Here is a 21,953-nt window from a genome sequence, read left to right on the forward strand (position 1 = left end):
GTGCTCAAGAGCTGCCCCAGAGATCTGGATATAATTGATGCCACCCCATCAGCACTTCTTTTTAGAAGTGCTTTAAAAAGAACAGGCGGTGCAGACGACTTTCACGGTAGTGAAGCTGCTCTGTATGGTATGGTAATGGTAGATGCAGGTCACTATGCATGTGTCCAAACCCACAGAATGTGCAACACCAAGAGTGAGCCCTATGCACACTGGGGACTTCAGGTGATCCTGATGCACCCAGGGAGGTTCACTGATTGTAGCAATGTTCCAGGCTAGCGTGGGATGTTGACAGTAAGGGGGGCTGCATGTGTGTCAGGGTAGGGCAGATACGGGAAATCTCTGCACCTTCCTCTCAATTTTGCTGTGAACCCAAAACTGCTCTAAAATAGAGTCTATTAAAAATCAATCTCCCAGGTGACTGTGATTCCAGTAGTCTCTGGAGCCTGGGCTGATGTTTGGGAGGTAGATGGGACAGCCAGGCTTCAGAAACAGCAGGTAAAACTACCCGGTTGTGGAGTCATCTGGGAAGATTCTAGATGGAGGGAAGTCAGACTGAAGTAGGGAGAGATGGGGTGGGGGAAGGAAGCGAAGAGCAAAGGCTTAGAAGCACTTCCTGGCAGCCCACCCAGCACTTCATGCATCCAACCCTGACTGAACATCTTCTTTCCCCACATCCCCTCCACCCTGTCAGTGGGTCAAGTGCTAGCCTGGGATTCACCCCACTGAGAGGTAGAGTCCCCACTTCTAGCAAGTGAACCGAGCCAGTCACCCACGTGTAGCTGCTTTGACGTCATCTGTAAACAGGGTACTGTGGGGCTGGACTAAGACACAGCCCAGTGCCTGGCACAGGGCAAACAAGTAATAAACGCAGGTTTTAATAAACTGATTGACAGAAACTGGAGCCCATGTCTGCTGCATGGAAAACAGCATCCAGACAACGGGTGGTCTTATCTCCTGCCAGTACCACCTCTCTGGCTTGGAGGTTAGACTTAAAGCACAGGAGGGAACCCTGTATCTCCATGCCCAGAAACAGACCCTATATTCCCAAAGACAAGCTAAAAACATTGGGAAAAAAACAAAAAACCATTCAATCTGTAAATGCTCACTGTCTGTTCTAACTAGACACTGGGCCAGGCGGTACAGAACATGTACTCCCTTGATTACAGAGAGGCTCCAGTCCAGTGAAGAGCAAGAAAGATGCCGCTGGGGCTACTGGCTTCTCACCAGGTGGTTCATCCTCGGAGCCTGCATCACTCCTCTCCTGGCAAGGAGAGCTTCAGGAGGGGCGGCGGCCATGTCCTGATATGTACGGTGGCTTGAGAACCAATGTTCTAGAGAATTTAAGGGCATATATCACAGAAAACAGCACTCTCTCTGCCTCTCATGGCTTGTTTCCCCTTCTGTTTCTTTCTTTTATAAGCCTTTCACTGAAGTATAACATAAGAAAGGAAGGACACGCCATAAGTGAACAGCTTGAATATTTCACAAACTGGCACCCAAGAGGAAGACTGAGGAGAGGACAGTTGCAAGACACCAGCAGGCTCCTCACATTCCCACCCGGCACCTTGTCCCCAAAGGTGACCGCCAGCCTGCCTCCTGTCCCCAGAGAGTAGCTTGGCCTGGTCAAGATCTTCAGGTAAATGGAATCAGACACTGAATACGCCTCTGTACCTGGCATCTTTGGCCACGTTTCATGCCTACGGGACTCATCCATGGTTCATTCTCACTGCTGTATTCGATACAACTCCATGGCCAGATGATAACACAGGTCATGCACGTACCCATTCTACAGCCAATGGGCATGCATGCTGTCTCCTCTTTGAGGCCATCAGGAATGCTGCTGCTGGGAACATTCATTCTACACGTGTCTTTTGGTGGACACAGCCCTCCTTTCTCTTGGGTACATGCCGTGGAGGATTTGCAGGGCCAAAGGGTCAGCATCTCCTCAGCTTTAACCAAGCCATGTTCCCAAATCCCACACCAGCCCTCAGTCCCTTACTCTGCTTCATTTTTCTCCCAGTCCCCCTCCCCCACCTCACTCGCCACCCACACTTCTTTCTGTTTTCAGTCTCTCAACCTAGACACAAGTGCTCCACGAAGGCAGAGGGATTTGGGGTTTGTTTACTGGGACTCTCCCGAGCCTCGGCGCTGCCTGGCCCAGAGCAGATACTCAAGGGACATACAAATGCCACCTGAACTTCTGCACTCACCTGCGCATGAGCTCGGGACTCCTCTCAGCTGTCCCCTCCCATGCCTCCCTCCCACAGCGCCTTTCCAAAGTCCAAGGACCCATCCTTATCCGGTCCTAGCCCCAACTGCCAGTCAGGCCTCAGGTAGAAACTGAAGGTGCCCAGTGGTCCCTACCACTCCCCGGGCAGAGAGTACAGGCTCTTGGAAGAAGTCCAGACTCAAGTCTCAGCCTTGTGAAGCCGGTTGACTGGAGTGGCAATGACTCCACAGACCTTCCTGAGTGCTGGCTGGGGTCTGAGCACCCAGCAGACGGGAGGAGCAGCCGGGGCACCCAGTGAGGTCACGGCTAGGGAGGTGAATCAGGCAGCCTGATGAGGCTGGGGCAGGTGAGGTGTTTAGGCCACAGGAGAGCTCCAGTGAAGCTGAACCTCACCCGGTCTGGGGAAAGGAGGGAGGGCTTCACAGAGGAGGTGTCTCAAGAGTTGCCTCTTCCAAGATGCCCAGAGTTCCCCAGATAGAGAAGGCTGGGGTGACTGTGTGAGTAGAGACTGGTGTGTGCGAAGCAGAAGAGTGGCCTGGGTGCAGCAGGGTTGAGAGGCAAAGCCCACTCCTGGCCAAGCAGAGGGAACTGTCGGGGAAGGAGTCAGAAAGATCACAGGGAGGACGGTGGCAAACACCAAGAACTGCCAGGCCAAGGCCTCTGGGGTCACCCAAGGGCAGTGTGGCACGTGAGGGCTTCCGCAGCTTACCCATGCTGAGAAGGCGCCTGAAAGCTTGGTGAACTGCAGACTGACTCAGCAGGTCTGGGGGCAAGGGAGTCTGCATTTTTCATGGGCGCCCCATCAGTGCAGCTGCCACTGGTTCCCAGACCACACTGGGAGCAGTAAGGGCTTAGAGAAGCAGAATTAGGAGACCTCAGCAGTGCACCCCCAAGGGAAGAGGGACCAAGAGGGGTGCAGTGATGTTGAAGAGGAACCAGGGTCTTAAGCAGCTCAGTCCACCCACGGCTGGGTCTCAGTGCAGCAGCCACAGCTCTACTTCACACCACCAGCCCATTCCAGAACCTTCTATACCACCTCAGAGCAGTGCCCCTCCTCCAGAGCCTCGTGTTGCCATGGCAACAGCCCACAAACAGGGGGAGCCCAGGCTTCAGTGCCATAAACAACTCTGACAGATTCAACAAATAAAGATGTACTATAGCAATTTGTGGGGAATTTATGAGAAATTAAAAATTCAACTTGGACAATAAACAACCCATTTCAGAATTTGCCCCACTTAAAGTTAAATAAACCCCATGCAAGCATTTTTCAAGCATGATGTTTCAAGGCTAAAAACAGGCCCTGCTGGGAATGCTTCCTGAGCCTCCAAAACTGGGTGCTGCTGGGAGAGCACATCACATAACTGCTCACATCACAGGGCACTTTTACAGCTTAGAAAGCGCCTGGCTCACCCTCTGGGTGCTCCCAAATGCCACCCAGGAGACCATAGGCCCAGGATGAGTAATGCTGTCAGGATTATGAGCCTCACAGGCGACTTGCCCAGAGCACAGTGACTCCCCAAGGTCACAAGGCTGGTCAAGGTCAGAGGCAGCGTGCAAACCCATCACCCAGACTCCAAATCCACCATGCATACACAGGCAGCCATGTGTGCATTTGCTATACACAGAAACACTGCACCCAGGCGAGGTCCGACGTGGAGAGCTAGGTGTGTTCTCTCGAAATCTGTCCTGCTGAAACAGCACCCAAAGAGCCTGCTTCAAGCAGATCGACAAATTCTCCCACACGCACACTCGCTCACACATTCACTCACTCACACACACTTGCTCACTCCTACTCACTTGCTGCCCAGGGGGCGAGAGGCCTCAGATCCCTGGATTCTGCAGTATGAACAGGGCAACCTCACCAAGCTGACTTCAAGATGAAAGGCTAAGAAAGGAAACAGACGTGCGAGTACACCTGGGAGATTTTCTAGCCCCGTTTTCTGAAGAATCAGGGATTTACAGAAGGTGAGAGCGAAACGGGACCCATGAGATCCTATCAGCTGTCGGACAGAGAAAGAAGCAGAGCCCGGCCGAGGCCATGCAGGGAAGAGAGGCAGAACCAGCAGGGACCCCAGTCTCCTGCGGCCCCAGCCTGCAGCACAGGCAGCCGTGGCTTCATGCTCTCCCATGGGGGCCACACGACTCAGGGCTCACCCACCAGGCACCCTCCTGGTCATTCTCACCATGCTTGGTGGCGCTAGGCACCTTGATGGAGAGAAAAAGAATCATGACCCACGATTCTGGCATCACCACATGCTGTCTCTCAAGGGGCTACCTACTGACAGGTGGGAGAAACCCATCAGCTCGGCGAGAGCCCTCCCTAGCTCCCTGCCCCGATCTTCCCAGGCAGCCCCATGGTTGTCTGTCTCCCTGAGCTACTGACGCAGAAGAGGTCAAAGACTTGGTCATCTTAGAGTCCCTAGAGGGCAGCAGGGGACCTGCCACAGGGGCCTGGGTGAGCACCCAGCAACAGAAGGAATGAAGGGCTGAGCCCCTGTTAGGGCCCTGGGCCTGCAAGCCCATCAGCTCCCTCAAAGGATCAATCATAAATTGATGACAGAAATGAGCCATGGGATGATGGCCACAGGGGCATCTGGGAGGGCCAGTCTGGAAGGTCGAAGCCAGAGTGGCCATGCAGGACTCTGGGTAGGGACAGAAGAACTGGGTCCCCTCTCACAGAGGCCACGGGACACATTGCTGCTCTGCCTTGAGGTCCATAGGGTCATAAGGCAGGGGTGGAGGGGGTGTAGGTCACAACACAGGGGTGGAGGGGGTGCGGGTCACGAGGCGGGGTGGAGGGGGTGCGGGTTACGAGGCGGGGGCGGGTGCTGGTCACGAGGCGGGGTGGAGGGGGTGCAGGTCACGAGGCAGGGGTGGAGGGGGTGCAGGTCATGAGGCAGGGGTGGAGGGGGTGCGGGTCACGAGGCGGGGTGGAGGGGGTGCAGGTCGTGAGGCAGGGGTGGACGGGGTGCGGGTTATGAGGCGGGGTGGAGGGGGTGCGGGTCACGAGGCAGGGGTGGAGGGGGTGCGAGTCACGAGGCAGGGGTGGAGGGGGTGCGGATCATGAGGCAGGGGTGGAAGGGGTGCGGGTTATGAGGCGGGGTGGAGGGGGTGCAGGTCATGAGGCAGGGGTGGAGGGGGTGCGAGTCACGAGGCAGGGGTGGAGGGGGTGCGGATCATGAGGCAGGGGTGGAAGGGGTGCGGGTTATGAGGCGGGGTGGAGGGGGTGCAGGTCACGAGGCAGGGGTGGAGGGGGTGCAGGTCGTGAGGCAGGGATGGACGGGGTGCGGGTTATGAGGCGGGGTGGAGGGGGTGCAGGTCACGAGGCAGGGGTGGAGGGGGTGCGAGTCACGAGGCAGGGGTGGAGGGGGTGCGAGTCACGAGGCAGGGGTGGAGGGGGTGCAGGTCGTGAGGCAGGGGTGGAGGGGGTGCAGGTCGTGAGGCAGGGGTGGACGGGGTGCGGGTTATGAGGCGGGGTGGAGGGGGTGCGGGTCACGAGGCAGGGGTGGAGGGGGTGCTGGTCACAAGGCAGGGGTGGAGTGGGTGGGGGTCCCGAGGCAGGGGTGGAGGGGGTGAGGGTCCCGAAGCAGGAGTGGAGGGGGTGCAAGTCACGAGGCGGGGTGGAGGGGGTGCAGGTCATGAGGCAGGGGTGGGGGGTGCTGGTCACTCCCTGCTCACCCCCATCCACGCTGCCTGGCTCTGAGCCTGGGAGGCTGACTGCCGTAGAACGCAGCATTCAAGATCCAGGGCTTCCAGTTGCACTTGGCCAAGAGGGGTCACTGGCAGGAGACCAGAGGGCGGGAGGACGGGGGTGGGGTATTTAGTCCCCTCTCTCTCCCTGCTTCAGTGACATGCCTGGGCAGTGGCTGTGGCTTGCTATGACTACCATCACAGAGCTTCTGTGACACTTTCTTCACCTTACCTGCGGCCCAAGAAGCAGGAACAGCTCCTCTCTGCTGCCAGGCTCTAGGTGCCTCACCAGCCCCCGCTGCTCCCTTAACCCTGCCCACAGCTCAACAAACCGCCCCTGCTTTCAAGGCTCTCTTTGAACCATTGAGGGTGAGCTCTGCTTCCTGCAAGCTCCCTGGCTGATATGAAGAGGAACACGTTCTGGGTCACCACACATACAGGGTCAGAAGACGGGGAGCAAACTTGAGCCACAGAGACGAGCACAGAACCACCAGGCTGCATGGGCCAGGCATGCACCCTGACCAGGAGAGAGGCCAGGCTGAGGGTACACAGTCTGGAACAGGCGAGTATCAGCATGGGGACAGTGAAATAAGCTCAGGAATGGAGGGGACCCTGCTCTGCTGCAAAAGGCCCATGCTTGCAAGGTATTAGGGGGCTGATTGTGTGGTAGCCTTGGAAAATTCAGGAAGGCCACGGGAGGTTTTTATGAGGAACCAGAGAGGTCTGGTTAGCACTGGGGAAGGGGCAGGGGATGGAAGAGTCAGAGTAGAAAGAGCCTAGGCCATAGGCAACAGCAGATCTGAGTTCAAAGACCCAGAGTGATTGGTGCTTGGAGCTCTGTGACTAGAAATATCACAGAAGCAGGTGACAGATCTGAGCCTCAGTTTCCTCATCTGCAAAATAGGGAGAATAATAAATAGATCCCATCTCACAGAGCTATTATGAGAACTAGGAAGATAAAAGTAAAAAAGTCCAAGGCAGAGGGGGACACAGGCTCCACAATGACAAGGATTTTGGTTCAAGGTCAGGTAGCTGGGGTTCCCTGGAACAGTGACCCACACCCACAACAAAAGTTCCACTCCAAATCTGGACTGGCTCCATACCACTAGGGAATCACTGGAGGGATCACTCCAAAAGACAACTTAACATGCAAGCTGGTGTTTGATACTCTTCAGAAATTAACTTTCCAGACTGCAATTCCCCAAATGACTCCTAACCCTCCACCACTAGCTGCAGATTCCTCAACACAGATCTGGGGCCAGGCTGTGTGATAAGTACTTTGACACCGTATCTCAATTACCCTTCTTAACCTTAGAGGTTGGTGTTACGACAACCCCTTTTTCCAAGCAAGGACGCTGAAGCACCCTCAGTGCTGGGAAGAAGCAAGACCAGAGGCCACCCGGGGACCACCCACCTCCTCCAGAGCCCACCACTCCTTCCTCCTCTCCCTGGGTGAGGAACAGTTGCAAGGGGAGAAAAGTCCATGGGCACAGCTGCGGCTAGGCCACAGCCCCCAGCCTCATGGGCAGAGAGAGCGGGTCTGGGGCAGGAGTGAGAAAGGAGGGGAGGGAGGGCACATGAGAGAGAAATGAGTTGCTGTATGCGTGCCTGGTGCACAGGTGATAACACAGCGTTCAAATCTGGAAGCACAAACTCCCACAAGACCTTCCCTTTCTGTAATTCCCCAAAATGCAGGGGTTTGTTTATTTCACCAAGAAGTACATATTCCTCCTACAGACTACAAAAACAATATATACAACTTACTTATGTAACCCAAAGAAATAATCATCACAGGCTTGCCCAAACAGTATCAAAAGTGGATGGTTATCACAATACTATTTATAAAGGTGACAGACCAGAACCATGGCCAGCATCAACCAAGGGAATCAAAGAACTTCAGTTACAATCAGATAATATTATGCAGTCATTTAAAAAGCAAGCCTAAGTAGACATTTAACAAAGGGGGAAGCTCTAAGAGAATGCTAAGTGTGTTTGTGGGAACAGATTACAACAGAACCACAACTTTGTTTACAACTATGTCAAGGCTGGTGGCTCGCGCCTATAATCCCAACACTTTTAGAAGCTGAGGCGGGCAGATCACTTGAGGTCAGGAGTTCAAGACCACCCTGGCCAACATGGTGAAACCCCATCACTACTAAAAATACAAAAATTAGCCAGGCATGGTGGCGCGTGCCTGTAATCCCAGTTACTCTGGGGTCTGAGACAGGAAAATCGCTTGAACCTGGGAGGCGGAGGTTGCAGTGAGCCAAGATCGAGCCATTGCACTCCAGCCTGGGCGACAGAGCGAGATTCCATCTCAAAAAAAAAACTGCATCAAAGATGTTGGTGCACACCATGGTCCCAGCTACTCAGAAGGCTGAGGTGGGAGGATTGCTTGAGCCCAGGAGTTCAAAGCTGCAGCAAGCTATGATCGCACCACTACACTCTAGCCTGAGTGACAGAGCAAAACCCCATCTCTAAAAAACTTTAATTAAAAAAAAAAGTTTTTTTAATGCATCAGTGTGTGTGCCATTTTTATGTTCAAAGGACATGAATAAAGTCACACTTTATTCACATTTTAGTGTGCTGGTTATCCTTCGGCTAGGGAGTAACACATTTTGTTCCCACAAGTTACACAGGAGGCTCTCCAGACCTTCCTGAAAGGCACTTTCAAACCTGCTTCTGGAGGGTCAGAACATCATGCAGGACAGAGGTCAGGCACTAGCAGGAGGTCCTGGTCCCGCGGCAGGTCTATGCTATTTGAAGTCCTAAAACAGGTCAATGGTGGCCCAGTGTGAGGGGCTGCAGGGGCTGCCTGGCTCACAGTCAAGGCCAGGGCCTGGCCTATCATATACCAAGGCGTTTCATCTTCTCCCCAAGAAGATATACTGGGTGGGCGGGGTCCTTGTCCCTGCTGGACAAAGGAAGGCACTGAGGGCTCAGACAGCAAAATAACCGAGGGTCCTGAGCGATCCGGCGGAATATTTGGTCGACAGGCAAACTCATCAAGTCCTGCCCTCACCAGGCCCCAAAGCCCTGGCTTAAGGGAGGGCCAGGCCTGGCATTTGTCAAGATTTATCAAGTTCAGTAAATGTGCGCCCCCACCCCACCCCCATCTCCCATCTCTCTCCCACGCCAGACCCTCCTCCAAGCCCCACTCCTTGGCCATTAGCTCAGTCCCAAAGGCATCCTTGCCCATCCCGGCTGCCGATGATCCTGTCAAAACACTGTAAATAACTTATTTCTACTTGGCAGGGCCTGCGGCAAAAATACTGCCTGGGCAAGGAAGGGAGTGAGCCAAGGTCTGCCTCTAAGCCAGGAAACCCACACCCTCCTGCCCAGGGACCCGTGGTCCCCCACCCACCTGAGATGGCAGAGACCCACAGTGGAGGCCAAACTCCTGCCCGGTGAGACAGGGGTGTGAGCTTCACAAGACCCCTCGAGTCATCTCAGGAGCAAGAAAACCAGTGAGCTTCCCACTCCCCACAGCCCCACACAGCACACTAAGCCCTGTCCCTGACCTCAGGCTACCCACGCTTCCCCTACAAGGGCCTGAGTTTTAGAAGGCCTTCTCACTTGCCCTCCCCTCGTCTCAATCATCCATCTCATCACCATCTGGTGGATGAGCCTCAGAGAGGTTGTGCCACTACCCAGGACTGCACAGCCTTGGAGGGATAGAGCTGGAACTAGGGAGGAGTCACTGGACTCTCACCAGGCAGGCAGTCTTCGGAGCAGAAGAGGCACTGGCTATGCCATCACACCTCTAGAATCCAATCCCAGCTCCACAGCTCACATGCTAGGCAGTGACAAGCCCACCTGTGTGAGCCTCAGTCCTCTCAACTGGCAAGTGGGGCACTAACCCTGGCACTCAGTAGACGAGGCACACACAGGAGTTCTCACTGCTGCTGCCTGGGCTGCTCATAGAAGCCCAGCCCAGACCCCAAACGTACTTTGGAATTTTTACATGTGCATTCTAGAGCTCTGAAGCAATCCTACTAGGTGCTTACTGCCCAGACAACAGGGCTGGTGACCTTTAAAAAAAAAAAAATTGGCCGGGCATGGTGGCTCACACCTGTAATCCCAGCACTTTGGGAGGCCAAGGTGGGTGGATCACGAGGTCAGGAGATTGAGACCATCCTGGCTAACATGGTGAAACCCTGTCTCTACCAAAAATACAAAAAATTAGCCGGGCGTGGTGGTGGGCACCTGTAGTCCCAGCTACTCGGGAGGCTGAGGCAGAAGAATGGCGTGAACACGGGAGGCGAAGCTTGCAGTGAGCCGAGGTGGTGCCACTGCACTCCAGCCTGGGCGACAGAGCGAGACTCCATCTCAAAAACTAAAAATTAAAATTTTTGTAGAGATGGGGTCTCACTATGTCGCCCAGGCTGGTCTTGAACTCCAGGCTTCAAGCAATTCTCCTGCCTTGGCCTCTCAAAGTGTTGGGATTACAGACACAGGCCATCATGCCTGGCTGCTGGTGGCCTTCCTGCAGAGAATCCAGGAGCTCTAAATGTTCCCCCAGGACACCTGATCAAAGCCCCCTCTCAGGCCTCTGTACCCCATTCCCATCGGAACCCTGGGAGCCACCCCAGGCGGCTTCTGTAGAAGTGCTGAGTGAGCCCCATGCACCACCGCCAAGTTTCTGGGACACAGCTGCAGGGCCGGGCACCAGCAAGCTGGGATCTCCTTATAGGGTATACTCTAAGGCCATTGCATAAAGCTCAAAAAGAGAAAGACTCAGATTGACAGTCGAGCTGGAAAACAGTCCTGTGAAAGGAGAACTAGACACCAGGGCAATCAGGTCCCTGAAAGGGCTGTCTCTGCCTACCATTTGTGCAGAACATCAGAGAACTTGAGGCAAAGACGGGAGCCACTGTGCTTCCCAGGGGAGTTCTTGAGCTGGGGGTGGATCAAGGGGAAGGAGAAAGACAGAGCCAAGTTACAACTCTGGATTTACACAGCTTTTGGAAAAGTCACGATGAGTGTGCGGGGAATCCCTGGGATCTCCCCTGCCCATAATGAACTAGCACGGGAGGGGGTCATGGGGCTAGGGTCAGGGGTCAGCACTCCCTGGGGGTGATGCCTTCACCCCATCATGGCTAGACCTGGGGAGATCCAGAAAGAAGGAAAACATAAATCAGCCCATGCCCCCAAATGCACCCCAGCCAGAGCAAAATCTGCTCTAACCCCAGAGGACAAGCTGGGACCTCACTCACTCACAGCAGGAGACTCATCCCTGGTCAGCCCTGCTTTAGCCAAACCAAACAGACATAACTTATGCTACAGACATTTCTGGCTTTTTTACTCATGAAAATAAATCAAACAGAAAAGATCCTTTCATTTTGGCTCATCTACCCATCGCATCATTTAACTACACAACACACCTCATTCAGACTCACGCTTCCCTGGGCCACTGAGGATGACAATGATGGTGGTGAAGGTGGCACCAGTAAATAATCACAAACAGCTCCTTCTGAGGACAAACTAGGTAAACAGGTTCTGTGCTGTTCCTTATCTGCATGACCTCACTCCTGGAACTCTATGAGACTGGGTCCATTATTATTTCCATTTTACAGAAGAATAAACTGAGGCTTAGAGGGGGCAAGTAACCTGTCCAGTTCTAAGTCCAGGGCCCGAGTGTGCTGGACACAGCTGACTAGCTGCAGCCCAACCTATCACCCATTCTCCCCTTCTTCTTTAGCAACAAAATCCTGAAGTCACTTCTAGACCGTAACCCAATGAAACAGCCTGAGATGTGACTTAGGTCCCCAAAGATTTAGGTCCAGAGACACCCAGGGCAGGACTGTTAGTAACAGCAAACCAGAAATAACCTAGAACTTGAGACTCTGGAGCAGAGAAACGGTTCTAGATGCTGGGACATAGGGATGGTGGGAAGCTGGTGCAGCCACTCTAACAGCAATTTCCAAGGTGTTTAAATGGCACAGGCAAATGCTCAACTGTTCCCCTGAATGCAAGTGGCAAAACTAGGGACACAGAAAAGCCTAACCTGAATGCACATCATATAGAAAAAAGAGCATATTTTATGTAAAAATTGCTTCAATAATTATCTCTGGGTTTTCATTTGTGAGCCTATCTTGACTTCCCAAGATTTCCACGAGTACATATTACTTAATGAGCAAAAGAATAATCTAGAGTTATTTTTAGCACACACAGACCCTCGAGGCCTGCCGCATCCTGTGTAGCACAATAGCTCAGTCCTTAATTCACTCACCCAGTAGACACAGCACACATCAGGGCCAGACCATGTGCTCCTCAGAGACCAGCAAGTCCCAGCCTCAGGAGGACACACCAACAGGCAGCTCAGCTTGGTGTGCGTGCGTGTGTGTGCGTGCATGTGTGTGTGTGTGTGTGTGGAGGGGGCAGAGGCGTCTGCTGGGAAAGCAGGGTAGGTGTCACTGCCAAGGTGACATTTAGCAATTCTTTTTTTTTTTTTTTTTTTTTTTTTGAGACGGAGTCTTGCTCTGTCACAGGCTAGAGTTCAGTGGCGCGATCTCGGCTCACTGCAAGCTCCGCCTCCCGCGTTCACGCCATTCTCCTGCCTCAGCCTCCTGAGTAGCTGGGACTACAGGCACCTGCCACCACGCCCAGCTAATTTTTTGTATTTTTAGTAGAGACAGGGTTTCACCGTGTTAGCCAGGATGGTCTCGATCTCCTGACCTCATGATCCACCCACCTCGGCCTCCCAAAGTGCTGGGATTACAAGCGGGAGCCACTGCACCCAGCTGACATTTAGCAGTTCTAAAAGCATGAATAAAAATATGAGAGCAGGGAAGGGGCTGAAGAGGGAGATGCCAGGTCCTTACTCATCTGAAATACTCAGGGACGCTTCCTGGTCTTTGGAACTGACCTGAGGCAATGCATCTCCATTCCTGGCTTTGACTACGATGGTGCTGCGCCCAGCTGGACAAGGAGCACAGTCCAGGGCCCTCAGGTCAAGATGCCTCCTCCTCAGAGTCTCAGCCCTGCACCAGGCCAAACGGGAACCGACTGCTGAGGAATCCAGTGTTTGCATCCGAGTTTCTCCATCTGCACCCAGATTTCCTAGGATCACACTCTGAGTAGCAATGCTATGGATACCTTCACCCCAGAATGCCAGGACAGTCAGCTACTTTAAGAGCAGAATCTTGCTTCTGGCCCTTTGTAAAACCCCCGTTCCATCCCTTCCTATTTCCCCTGTGTACTTCATTCCATCTCTTTTCTTTGCTTTTACGTAAAATGCTTACCTGGCACGCTCCACTGAGGCCACGGAATTCTTGACATTTGACAGCCAAGCAAGGGTGGCAGGTACCAGGGAGATCCAGTCCCAACCCTGCGTGGTGTGGTGAGGAGGGCCTGGGGTTCTGGAAGCCTGCCTGCAAGAAGGCACCCAGGCACCCTGGAGCACAGGGAGCCCCACCTGCCCTGGCAGAGCTCTGTTGTCTTGACATGGGATGTGGGAACTTTTTTTTTTTTTTTAAAGGATTTGCTCAAATTGACTCAGTGCATCAAAGGCTGGAGAAAGAATCGCCCTAGAACTGAGTGCCACAGGCTTCGGAAGCTGCACAAGACTGCAACACGGTGACAGCTTCTATTTCTAACAGCAAACCTAAAAAGCTCAGGAACCAAAATAAAACAGATAGAAATGAAACCACTCAGAGTATGACGACAGTACTCAAAGCAACTCACAAGCATTTCCCCACGCTGTCTTCCAAAATGTGATTTTTTTTTTAATGGCCACATTGGAGAACTGCTATGAGCAGACCCTGATTTATATAACCCTTCCCAGCACCTCATGTATCATCATCATTAAAAAACACTATGGGGATCATGCTTTCACATAACTTTGTCTTATTTGTTATCTACATAGCCTAAGCAAATAGTAAATGATGGAGAATGAAAATAATTTTCAATGTTTAGGGGAAAAAAAATACCTGCATTTCAAATTTTTAAAAAAACCATAAAATCTATCTTTTAAGAAAGGAATGAGTAAGATGGAATCCACAATTGTTAGAAACCCAAAAGTGATACAGAGGGGAGGCAAAAAAAAAAAAAAAAAAAAAAACTATATTCTCCACACTGAAACAATGTATCTTTCTCAACAGCCCAGTTTCATCTGTAGCTGTATTTTCCCCACAGAAATGCCACCATTATTCATAACAACAGATGAGTAAAAATCAATTAATATTCCTTCAGCATCTCTTAGGTATCTTCAATCCTGTGCGCTGTCATCCCTTCAAAGAGGAAGGAAAAGATCCACAGCCAGGAAACAGACTCAGAAACTCAAACCCAGGTCTCTGGACCCCACAGGGAAGTGAGGCACAGCCAAGAGCAATCTGTGTCCATTACTGGCCTCAAATGACCACATGGAAACACTGTGTGCAGAGCCAGCCCCCCAAGCCCGTGGCGGTCCTCCTTGGAGGTGATGGGGTCTGGGGAGAGGTCAGAGTCAGGCTCACGTGAACTTCAGAAAGCCACTGCCCAGGATATGGGTGGACCGCATGTCTGCCATGGGCTGTCCCAGCTCCAAAGATGTCAGAACCCCACAGCGATCGTTATTCCCAAAGCCCTTTACGCTTGGCTCCACAGCACATGGCAGAGAAAATCGACAGAAGGAAGGATGTTCACAGGTGTCCACCCCTACCTATGCCCCAGTGACCTGGAAATAAAATCCATCAAGAGCACCGGGGTCAGCCAGCTGGGGTACGCTGTAGAGTATGGGTGGCAGAGGGAACCTCGCTGTGGATTGATCATTTGACACTGTGTTCAGCATACCTTTTAAAAAAATGTTGGTACCATGTAAAAATATAACCTAAATAACAAGTACATTTTTAATGCTGAGATGGAGAATTTAGCACCTATAATCCTTCCAGAGATGCATACCACGCAACCACATGAGTCCCCTCTGGCTCTGAATTCGGAGAGCAGCTACCAACACAGGCCTCCGCTGCCTGCACTCAGCACACCTATCGGAAAGCGCCAGTGCTGGCATGGGCTTTCCCTCCCTGGTGGCTGCTCCTCCTGCACCCCCATGCCCAGGCACTCCGGCCAGAAACAAGGGAGGAGTCTGGGGACTGATCCTCCCCCTCTCACCTCCCACATCTACCCAGGTACCACACCCTGCCATCTGTCTCCTGCTGCCCTCTGTCACTGCAGGAGCCCCTGGAGAGCACATCACCCCTCACTAGGCTGCAGCCACAGCCGCTCTCAGAAAACCCTGCTGTCTGCTTTCCAGTGCAGCCCTGTCTAATCACCCTCCATGTATCCTCCCCACGGCTCTTCCCGCATAGCCTCGGGTTGGAGCACCCAGCTTTCGCCTGCAGAAGCCCCTCCATGCCCCTGACACAGCACCCCATGAACAACTCACCTGGCACCGCTACTCTCTCCAGCCTGGTCTCTCACTAGCCCCCTCAAGCCTGGGGCTGTAGCCTTTCCAAGCCATTGGCAGCCAAAGGACCCCCTTCCCCAGCTGCTGTGTGTGGCCCTGGCCATGCTCCTTGTCTGTAAGGCCATTCTAACATCTCGCCTCCTGCCAGCCCCTAGGCCCGGTTTATTCCATGTCAGGAGGTATGGCCTCCATCCCCTGATGGCCCACTCCTCCTTACATGCCCAGCCTTGCATCCTCACCACTCCCCCACAGCTCAGACAGGCCTGCCCTGCCCCTGGGCTTGGGCATCCCCACGGTTTCCCTGCCAGTGGGCATCCCCACAGTTCCTTCGCCTCCAGAGGCCCAGCACCCAGTTCTGCCTCGGCCCCAGGCACATGGACCTTCCCTTGGGGTCTTAGTGTCTCTTTCTCAGACTTGCCTTTTCTTGGTGGTTTGATGGTCACCCACCCAACCTCCTTCCCTGAAAGTCTGGTGCAGGAAGGGGTAAAAACACATATACAAAGGTCACCAGCATGCTAGCCAGCACCAGCTCTGGAGAAAACACGGACAGAAAGACGTATGCCCACCATTTACTCATTTGCAAGCTGGGAGAACTTACTTACTTCCTTGCCTGCTTGAGAAACAGCCGCTGCACCAGAGACTGGGTTTCATAGTGTCTGAATTCTCAAGGAATTTGGATGGAGGACAGTGAATCTATAACTGGCTACTGCACTTCTCACACTTACAGATTGCTCATTCGCATTTTAAAGTCAAACCCCGAGCCCTCTCATGCTAACAGTCACCTTCTCCCCTGATCTTTTATAATAACTGGGGAAAGGCAGCCCAGAGAACAGGCCAGGGCAGAGGTCAGGCTGCAAAACATACTTCCCTAAGGACGTCCAGGCTGGAGGGGGCCCGGCAGCAGGTGGGTCTTTCTTTCAGGGTCTTCCTCCACCAAATTCAGGACTATTCCAGAAAGAGGCAGTGAGTCCCTGGATGAGGAAACCGCTCCTCCTGAGCCTTCCCCACAGATTGGATCGGAGTGGAAGATGCCCCCAGGTGACAGCACCTAGCAAGGCTGATGCAGGCCTTCTGCCCGGCCCACAGGAGAGCCCCAGCCCCACTCCCCAGACCACAGACAACCAAGGGGATATTTTCTCCGACACAGGCTCCTGTGTACGGGGGAAGTAATCATAGTGCCGTGCTTGGCACTTGGTCAATTTAGCAACTAGATGTTTTAGAAGGAAGCACAAGGACCTAGGAACTGGGTCGAGCCCTGTCAGGCCTTGCCTCTCAGATAGGATCTGTTGGGTAGATGGGCTCATTGCCACTAACCAGACTCCTCTTCCAGGGAGCCTTCCTGATTTACCAGGCTGCGTGAGGGCCCTCCTCTGTGCCTGTCTGCTGTCCCTGCCTACCTTGGCCACTGTCCGCAGACATCACAGAGAGTTGAAGGGGCCTGGCTTGGGCCTGTGTGAGCCCCCAGCACCTGGGGCCTATCCATAGCAAGTGTCGGGGAAACTGCTGCATGTTACTGTGTCCCGTCTGCACGGCCTGGCTATGAGGGGCCCTCAGCTCAGCACTCAGTGAGACCAACTCAACACTGAAATGGTGGAGTCAGGGTGCCCCGTGCGTCCAGCATTCCCATTACCATACTACAGAGCACGGAGCTGAGGAAACAGGCACTTGCCACCATCACCGTCATGACAAGTAGCCTCTGAAGACAGGAGGTAGAGAGCATCTGGTCCCACGACCCTTACTACACTCTTCCCTTGTCCTGCAGCCCAACTCCCTGCTCTAAACACAAAGTAGGACATCCTCTTCTTCTGAGCTACCTGGGTCCTGGCTCCCCTGCGACTTCCTTTCCTGCCTGAGCAGCCCTGAGCAGACAGTGCTGTGTCTTTCATGATCATCATCATGTGGCCCAAGAGACCAGGTCTGCAGACAAGTCCACTGCCAAGCAAGTCTCAGAGCACAGTTCTGGGCCCCAGAGTCAGCCCAGTCCAGCCCAGCCCCATCAGGGCCTCTGGACAGCCTGAGAGCCAGGCCTCGTGCTGTCCCTCTCCGAGGAAAGATTTGCCTCAGGCCTGGTTCTGAGAAGTAAACAGGGTAATGTTCTGAAGCAGTGGACTTCAAACCAAACCCCCACAAAATAAATGTTTAAAACTACATATCTATTTGCACATTTTTAAGTTGATATGAAAAATTTCTCATCATAAGTCTAAATACTTGAAGAGGATGTAATTTCCAACATACTGTAAATATTAACATTTAAAAATAAAACTGTTAATGTTTCTCTTTTAAATGGATCCAATGGTATCTAAATACCACGGCGATTTGAGATTCACCATCATCCATTTTTAAATTACATAATCAAGCTCTTCTTTAACCATTGGAAATTTAACAGTGTTCCTTTTTCCTCCACAAACTCTGATCTCCCTCAGAGATGTTTATACTATCACAGTGTATTTTATGCTTGAAAGCCTTATACTGATTATCCTATTATATACTATAGGGCCAAAAAATACAAAAATCAATGTTTTAATTTTTTTTAATTTCCTGTGATCATAAAGCTCTGTCAAAAGTTTTCTCCTGGACTGAATTATTATAACAATTACTATAAGTATACAATTGATCAATAAGACAGAAATATATTGCAAAATTGTATAAGAAATAACCTTTAAAAATAAACTTAATTAGGCCAGGCACAGTGGTTCACGCCTGTAATCCCAGCACTTTGGGAGGCTGAGGTGGGCAGATCACCTGAGGTCAGCAGTTCAAGACCAGCCTGGTCAACATGGTGAAACCCCATCTCTACTTAAAAAAAAAAAAAAATTAGCTGGGCATGGTGGCAGGCACCTGTAACCTCAGCTACTTGGAAGGCTGAGGCAGGAAAATCGTTTGAACCTGGGAGGCGGAGGTTGCAGTGGGCCAAGATCATGCCTCTGCACTCCAGCCTGGGCGACAAGAGCAAGACTCCATCTCAAAAAAAAAAAAAAAAAAAAAAATTAAATAAATAAAATTTAATAAATAAATCTTATTAAAAATACATCTATACAATGAATAGGAATTTTTTGAAAAATTATTTCATGAATCCTCAGATGAATATTGCCTGTTGCTAGAATAAGACAGGGTTTATCAATTTCATCTGCATTTAATTTTTACAGATGTGAGAACAGAAACCACTTATTCAAATTTAAAAAATGGAATGGAAAGAGATTTACCATAGCAAATTCTTTGGATTCATTTATAATTATTTGCCAAGAATTACAGTAATCTAGTAATCTCTTATCAAAAATCATTCTTTTTTTTTTTTTTTGAGACAGTGTCTTACTTTGTCACCCAGGCTGAAGTGCAGTGGCACGATCTCAGTTCACTGCAGCCTCAACCTCTTGGGTTCAAGTGATCCTCCCACCTCAGCCCCAAGCGGCTGGGATGACAGTCATACACCACCACACCCGACTAATTTTTTGTATTTGTGGTTGGGGGGGAACCCTCAGACGAGGTTTTGCCATGTTGCCCAGGCAGATCTCAAACTCATGAGCTCAAGCAATCCACCCACCTCAGTCACCCAAAACAAAGGTCATTCTTAATGTGCTATCAGCTGATGACACCATCAGGTACTCTTTGAATTTTGCTGCAAGCAGGGAACTGGAAATACCTCCCTGGCCCCAGGATGACAATGACTGGCCACTGTACTTGACCACCAGGAGGGTTTTATGCCCTGAGGTCTCACACTCGGTCAGGTCTGCCTGTGGATAGTGTACAGTTCTCCTGCAGACAGCCAGCTTCCAGTGTGCCAGGCCCAGTGCCAATTACTTCACCCAAAGTAACTCAGTCCTCACAGTGGTGCCAGGGGACCAGCACCATGATTATCCCCATTTTACAGATGAGCAGAAAGACACAGCGTCGTTAGGCAACTGGCCCAAGGTCACACAGACAGGAACCTGACCCCAGGCGGCCCTGCGCCTCACAGAGTGCACAATCCTCTGAAGAGGTGGGAGGAGGAACGAGGTGAAGAGGCACAGGGGTGGCAGGGAAGAAGGGCTCCCGAGCTCCTCAGCCTCCAGCACAGGCACATGAGGACACTGAGATCTGCAAAATCCACTTTCTTAAATATGCTCCCACACCCACCTCGGGAAGGTTACACACAAATGCTTCCTTAAAGTAAACCCACGACGCCTGGTACACTGGAGTCCTCAATAAAAGGACTGTTACTGTTGCCATTAAATAACAGGAAGAGAAACAACTCCCATGACCAACCGACCTCCGGTCACCAGCGTTTTGCAGTCTTGAGTCCTGACCCTTGGCCCCAACATCCTTTTTTTTAGACAGCAGCCAAAGTCCAGGTAATAAGAGGAACGGAAGCATTTAGTAAATGGAGAACCTATGAACACGCAGAGGAGACCGTTCAGCAGAAAACCACGGGCCACAGGCTTTTGAGACAGACAGACCTGCACTCAAATCCCAACTCCACCACTGCCAGCTGAAATCCCCAAGAGAAAGCACAGCATTCTGAGCCTCAGTTTCCCCACCTCTAAAGGGTACTTAACACCACACCATCCCTGGGTGGCTGTACAGAACGGGAAGCGCCCCTCAGGTACCAGACATAGGAAACCCAGAAAGATGGCTGGCAGCAAGGGGACGCGTGTCCTCTTCAGTCACCAGCACCTGAACCCAGAGGACTGCAAACACCCCCAGCTCCCATGGCCCAGCAGCCTGGAGATCCTGTGCACAGAAGCCCAGCTGATTTTGAAAAGCCAGCCAAGTGGCTTGGCTTCCCGTTTTTGCAGAGTCTTTCTCAATGTCTTAAAATCTGAAAGTTCTCCAAACGCAGGGATGCCAGGAGGAGGTGAACAGAGAGGTATCGTGGTAGGTTTTATTTTTAGATGCTGGAGTGTAAAGTGTCCAGTTTGGCTTTGCTCTAGTCCCCAGCCACCACTTCCTCCCCCAAGCCACCACCTAAATGAACAGCATACATGTCGAGAAAGATTTCGCAATGCTTCTTCTGCCCCAGACATTCTGACACAATGGCTCCAGTCTCCTGTTCCTCCCACAGACCGAGCAGATTAAAGATTTTAGTCTAAATCTTCCCAGAATACCACATAAATGAAACCCACCGACCCCTGTCCATCTCTCATCCTCTCCTCGAGCGGTGGGGGTGACACCCACTGTGTGACAGTTTGAGGTCGCGTATGGACAGGATCAGGCATGGGGGAAGGCTGTCTTGCCCTCTCAGGCAGTGTGTTTGCTGGGGAGCACCTGAACTCACTTCCTCTGAAAATGGCTCCCACAGCAGTTCCCCCATGGACCCTCCCAAGTGGCTGGGCGGAACCACAGGGCAATCCGGGGCCTTCCTGAGCACAGTGAGCCCCAGCTGTCAGTCTCAGGCTTATTGTGGGTAAAGCAGCATCTGTAAAGGATCCGTGGATTTCCCAGTGAACCATCATAGAGGGCTAAAAGGGAAATAGAAGCCACCGCATCCTAGAGGTGCAATGGTTAGAGACCATCTAACCCCGTGATGAGATGAATAACCACACCTCCTCTTTCCACGCCTGTACCCCTGGCAGGCACTACAGATCAACCCCTGTTCCCACCCACTCACAGATTTAGGATCCTCCAGGCCGCCAAAACCAATCAAACAGAAATGGTCCCTGAACACACACCCCTAAGCCATTCCTGAATTCCAGTATCCCCCACTTGATGATGGAGAAATTAAAGCCCACAGAAAAATTCAGTGCAGGTTGGGCGCGGTGGCTCACACCTGTAATCCCAGCACTTTTGGAAGGCCGAGGTGGGTGGATCACCTGAGGTCGGGAGTTCAAGATCAGCCTGAGGAACATGGTGAAACCCCATCTCTACTAAAAACACAAAAACCAGCTGGGTGTGGTGGCGCACACCTCTAATCCCAGCTACTCAGGAGGCTGAGGCACGAGAATCACTTGAACCCAGGAGGCAGAGGTTGCAGTGAGCTGAGATAGCTCCACTGCATTCCAGCCTCCACTCCAGAGCGAGACTCCTTCTCAAAAAAAAAAAAAAAAAAGAAGAGAAAAAAGAAAAATCTAGTGCAGATCATGCAATTCTGCAGAGCCAAGAGCCTGGACAAAAACCTAGAGCTGCTGAGAGGCTTCCAGAAACTACCTCCTTACCCCAAAACAAATCTCAGTCTTCCAGTGACAAGTCAACCCACAAACTACCAGGAGGGAGGTCAGGAGGATCCTTTACCAGCCCCACCCGTCAACCAGCCCCAGTATGGTCCCAGGAGCAGGGGAAACCTGGGGCCTGCAATGCTGAACCTGCAGGAATGGGGACGCTGCTCTCCTACGGCCGCTGAGGGAAGGCCTGGAGCTGAAGTTAACAGGGGTGGGCTGGAAGAGCTCCCCAGCGGGCTTTTTGAAAGCCCCTTAGATATTCTAGCAGGGGCCAGCACCTCCACTGCCCTGATCTAGTCCCCAGCTTGAGTTCCCCTCTCTGCAGCTATAGATAGATGAGGACCATAAGGCAAGGAGATGGGATGCCAGCCCAGCTGCACAGACCACAGAGTCACCCTCAATGGGGACAGCGTGGGGAACAGAGGACATGGCCAGGCCACCATCAGGTTTAACAAGTACCCATTAGGTGCCAGGTACAGCCTTTAGTGCAAATAACACAGCCTGCCCCTCACATAGA

General features: G+C 52.1%; 1 protein-coding gene across 3 annotated transcripts in view; it reads right to left on the reverse strand.

Moving 5' to 3' along the window:
• ITPK1 (inositol-tetrakisphosphate 1-kinase) overlaps positions 1-21,953 on the reverse strand; it is a 176,546-nt gene that overhangs the window by 113,954 nt on the left and 40,639 nt on the right. The window contains exon 1 of one of the 3 annotated variants that reach the window (XM_055361278.2): positions 12,153-12,244. The exons of the other annotated variants lie outside the window; for them this stretch is intronic. The gene's annotated coding sequence lies outside the window, so the exon portion shown is untranslated. Of the gene's footprint in view, positions 1-12,152; positions 12,245-21,953 lie in introns of those variants that run through there. 3 annotated transcript variants of the gene reach the window in all.

The sequence above is a fragment of the Gorilla gorilla genome, chromosome 15 (genome assembly GCF_029281585.2).
Source record: "Gorilla gorilla gorilla isolate KB3781 chromosome 15, NHGRI_mGorGor1-v2.1_pri, whole genome shotgun sequence".
In the NCBI taxonomy this organism is placed as follows: Eukaryota; Metazoa; Chordata; class Mammalia; order Primates; family Hominidae; genus Gorilla; species Gorilla gorilla.